We start from the raw sequence: 5,062 nt of genomic DNA, 5'->3' as shown, positions 1-5,062 counted from the left end.
TATTAGGGGCTTCCCTGGTGGCTCAGATGGTAAAACATCTGCCTGAAATGTGGGAGACTGGGGTTCGATCCCTGGATCAGGAAGATCCCCTGGAGAAAGAAATGGCAACCCATTCCAGTACTCTTGCCTGGAAAATTCCACAGACAGAGGAGCCTTGTAGGCTACAGTCCATGGGGTAGCAAAGAGTCGGACATGACTGAGCAACTTCACTTCTTCATTTGCTATTATTTTCTCCCATTCTGAAGGCTGTCTTTTCACCTTGCTTATAGTTTCCTTCGTTGTGCAAAAGCTTTTAAGTTTAATTAGGTCCCTTTTGTTTATTTTTTATTTTATTTCCATTACTCTGGGAGGTGGGTCATAGAGGATCCTGCTATGATTTATGTCAGAGAGTGTTTTTCCTATGTTTTCCTCTAGGAGTTTTTCTGGTCTTACATTTAGATCCTTAATCCGTTTTGAGTTTATTTTTGTGTGTGGTGTTAGAAAGTGTTCTAGTTTCATTCTTTTACAAGTAGCTGACCAGTTTTCCCAGCACCACTTGTTAAAGAGAATGTCTTTTCTCCATTGTATATTCTTGCTTCCTTTGTCAAAGATAAGTTGTCCATAGGTGCATGGATTTACCTCTGGACTTTCCATTTTGTTCCATTGATCTATGTTTCTGTCTTTGTGCCAGCACCATACTGTCTTGATGACTGTTGCTTTGTAGTATAGCCTGAAGTCAGGCAGGTTGATTCCTCCAGTTCCATTCTTCTTTCTCAAGATTGCTTTGGCTATTCGAGGTTTTTTGTATCTCCATACAAATTGTGAAATTATTTGTTCTAGTTCTCTGAAAAATACCGTTGGTAGCTTGATAGGGATTGCATTGAATCCGTAGGTTGCTTTGGGTAGTATACTCATTTTCACTGTATTGATTCTGCCAATCCATGAACATGGTATATATCTCCATCTATTTGTGTCCTCTTTGATTTCTTTCATCAGTGTTTTATAGTTTTCTATATATAGATCTTTTGTTTCTTTAGGTAGATTTATTCCCAAGTATTTTATTTTTTTTCATTGCAATGGTGCATAGAAGTGTTTCCTTAATTTCTCTTTCTGTTTTCTCATTGTTAGTGTATAGGAATGCAAGGGATTTCTGTGTGTTAATTTTATATCCTGAAAGTTTACTATATTCATTGATTAGCTCTAGTAATTTTCTGGTGGAGTCTTTAGGGTTTTCTATGTAGAGGATCATGTCATCTGCAAACAGTGACAGTTTTACTTCTTCTTTTCCAATCTGGATTCCTTTTATTTCTTTTTCTGCTCTGATTGCTGTGGCTAAAACTTCCAAAACTGTTGTGAGTAGTAATGGTGAGAGTGGGCATCCTTGTCTTGTTCCTGGCGTTAGGGGAAATGCTTTCAGTTTTTCACCATTGAGGATAATGTTTGCTGTGGGTTTATCATATATAGCTTTTATTATGTTGAGGTATGTTCCTTCTATGCCTGCTTTGTGGAGGGTTTTTTTTTTTATCATAAATGGATGTTGAATTTTGTCAAACGCTTTCTCTGCATCTATTGAGATAATCATATGGTTTTTATCTTTCAATTTGTTAATGTGGTGTATCACATTGATTGATTTGCAGATATTGAAGAATCCTTGCATCCCTGGGATAAAGCCCACTTGTTCATGATGTATGATCATTTTAATATGTTGTTGAATTCTGTTTGCTAGAATTTTGTTAAGAATTTTTGCATCTATGTTCATCAGTGATATTGGCCTGTAGTTTTCTTTTTTTGTGGCATCTTAGTCTGGTTTTGGTATTAGGGTGATGGTAGCCTCATAGAATGAGTTTGGAAGTTTACCTTCCTCTGCAATTTTCTGGAAGAGTTTGAGTAGGATAGGTGTTAGCTCTTCTCTAAATTCTTGGTAGAATTCAACTGTGAAGCCATCTGGTCCTGGGCTTTTGTTTGTTGGAATATTTCTGATTACAGTTTTGATTTCTGTTTTTGTGATAGTAGAACCAGACAAGCTTTGAAGCAGTATATATTAGGCAAATATAAATGCTGATAGATATTGGCAAAGGAAACTAACACTTGCTATACAGTATGTGAAGTTCTAGGAGAGAGGAAAACACAGAGGCCACAGGGAGTGACCATAGGAGCTGCAGAGGGCAGGGACTTTGCTGTGCTGCCTGGTAATGTGACACAGGGACTATCTAAGAACTGTTTCAAAGTTAAACTTTGTCATCAAAGCTGCCTTCATCCTCTTGTACTTATTAAAACTCACTATGTGACAGATATTATACTAAATGCTTCATATGAGTCATTACATCTACTATTCAAGAAAAATATATGAAGTGTGATTGACTTTTACTAATGAGGAAACTGAGATTCAGAGAGGTCCAGTGGCTTGCTCATGGTCACCCAGCTGATAAATAGTACAGCTGACATGAAAATCCCTGCCTACCTAATACCAAAGATAGCACTTAGAAAATCAACTTTGTTTAGTAACAATTTACATACAATAAACCACACCCATTGAAAGAGTACAGTTCAATAAGTTTTGACATATGAATATACTTATGAAACCAACACCATGACCACGATATAGAACATACTCATCACCTCCAAAAGCTTCCTCCTTCCCTTTTGCTGTCAATCTTTGTCCCCTGCCCAGCCTCAGGCAACCACTGATCTGTTTTCTGTTGCTCCAGATTAGTTTTCACCTCCTAGACTTTTTAAAAATAATATTCACTTATTTTTGACTGTGCTGGATCTTCGTTGCTGCCTGGGCGTTTTCTCTAGTTGTGGTGAGCAAGGGCTACTCTCTCATGCACTCTAGTTGTGGTGCATGGGCTTCTCATTGTGCTGGCTTCTCCTGTTGCAGAGCACAGGCTCTTAGACCCCCAGGCTTCAGTAGATGTGGCATGTGGGCTCTAGAATGCAGGGCTTCAATGGTTGTGGTGCACAGGCTTAGTTGCCCTGTGGCATTGGGATCTTCCCAGACCAGGGATTGAGCCCATGTCCCCTGTATCAGTAGGCAAATTCTTAACCATTGGACCACCAGGAAAGTCTCCTTCTAGACTTTTATATAAAAGGAATTGTGCATTATGTAGTAATATTTTGTATGTCTTCCTTCACTCAGCAGTTTGAGATTCATCCATACTGTTGCATGGATCAGTAGTTCATTCTTTTTATTGCTAAGTAGTATTTCTTTGTAGGGATATATCACATTTTTAATTCATTCACTTGTTGATGGAGTTTTTTTTTTAGTTTTTGGTTGTCATGAATAAAGATCTGTGACTATTTGTGTCCAACTGTTTGTGTAGACATGTGTTTTCATTCTCTTAGTGAAGTGACTTTCAGTTTCAGCTCTGACATGTAAAGAGATTGGAAGTGATCACTCCCATGCTTACAACAAGGCAAAACTAGACAAACTGAAAATTAGTGACTTTTCTTGGACCAGGTCAGAAGGCAAACTGCCATCCCCAAATCTGCAGAGACAGGTACATATAGAGAGTTACAACATTCCAGATTTGCTGACATGGAGCAGAAGTCACTGGACTCCATAGGATCATTTACTTGGCTAGTAATTGGACAAATTATTAGAGGTTGTAGGGCTTCCCAGGTGGTGATAGTGGTAAAGAACCTGCCTGCCAGTCCAGGAGACATAGCAGACACGGATTCCCTGGGTTGGGAAGATCCTCTGAAGGAGGAAAAAGACAACCCACTCCAGTATTCTTGCCCGGAGAATCCCATGGATAGAGGAGCCTGGCGGGCTACAGTCCATAGGATCACAAAGAGTCAGACACGACTGAAGCAACTTAGCACATACACTCACACATTAGAGGTTGTATGTGGGGTAACACTAGAGTGAGAAACTCCTGGGGGCCACAGTCAAAGTGAGACCCCCACACACCTACAGCATTTTCCTCTAGGAACTCCACCAGGCTCTCAGAGTGAGGATCTGAGAAAGATGCCCTCTTGGCCCTGACTGGGGAAGAGGAGCAGGAGCCATTGGAACACATACCTGAAGCCTGCTCCATGACAAAGGCTTCCTCTTTAGGGAAAAACATCTACCATTGAGTGATACTGAAATTTTATCCTACCTGGGAGAAGGAGATTGCTTCCTACCCCTATTCCAGCTACCTCCAGCAATCCTATAAAAAAAAAGTGGAACTTCCCTGGCAGTCGAGTGGTTAAGACTTTGCCTTCCAATACAGGGGGTGTGGATTTGATCCCTGGTCAGGGGAACTTAGACCCCATATGCTTCAGGGCCAAAATATCAAAACATAAAACAGAGGCAATGTTGTAGCTAATTCAATAAAGACTTTCAAATTAATAGGTTAGTAAAAATTTCTACATTAAAAAGACAAAAACATAAAGAACAAAATAGTCAAGAAGGGACAGGGTTTCAAAGAAATAGACTGGGAATGCTACAGTTAGTGAAGAGAGTTGGGGACAACATGGAAGGATAGCTGTGCCTCTGGAGGAGGGACAGAAATACTTGTAATGGCCACATCCTAGAGATGCAGGCTGATTAAAGACTGAAACTTAACCAAGAGATTATAGAATGTTCTCTTCTCCCACAAACTATTACCACACCAAGTAGTCTCCAGTATACTAACTGTTGGTTACAGCTAAAAGAGTTGTGAGACACAGACATTCTGGAAGGAGTTGTACTTGGGGAAGACTAAGGTCAAGAGGCAACAAAAGCAAGGATGCTAGAGGAATTCGAAGCCCATCAATACACTAATAATCTATTTACTTTAGTTTCTATTGACACAACGTGTCTAGTGGTCAGCAAAAAGATGACAAAGTATACCAAAAGGCAAGAAAAAAAGTCTGAAGAGACAAAGCAACCATCAGAATCAGACATGACACAGGTATTAGAATCATCAGGCAGAGAATTTAAAATAACTATGATTGCTATATGAAGGACTCTAGTGGGAAAAGTAGATAGCATGCAGGAACAGAGAGGTGAAGATTTATATGAGTCAAAAGAAAATGTTAGAAGTTAAAAATAGTAACAAATGAAGAATGCTTTCAATGGGTTTGTTGGCAAAGTTGACATAGCTGAGGAAAGAAT

This window comes from Muntiacus reevesi, chromosome X, assembly GCF_963930625.1.
Source record: "Muntiacus reevesi chromosome X, mMunRee1.1, whole genome shotgun sequence".
In the NCBI taxonomy this organism is placed as follows: Eukaryota; Metazoa; Chordata; class Mammalia; order Artiodactyla; family Cervidae; genus Muntiacus; species Muntiacus reevesi.
The sequence above is the reverse complement of the archived record's forward strand: the minus strand, read 5'-3'. Positions refer to the sequence as shown.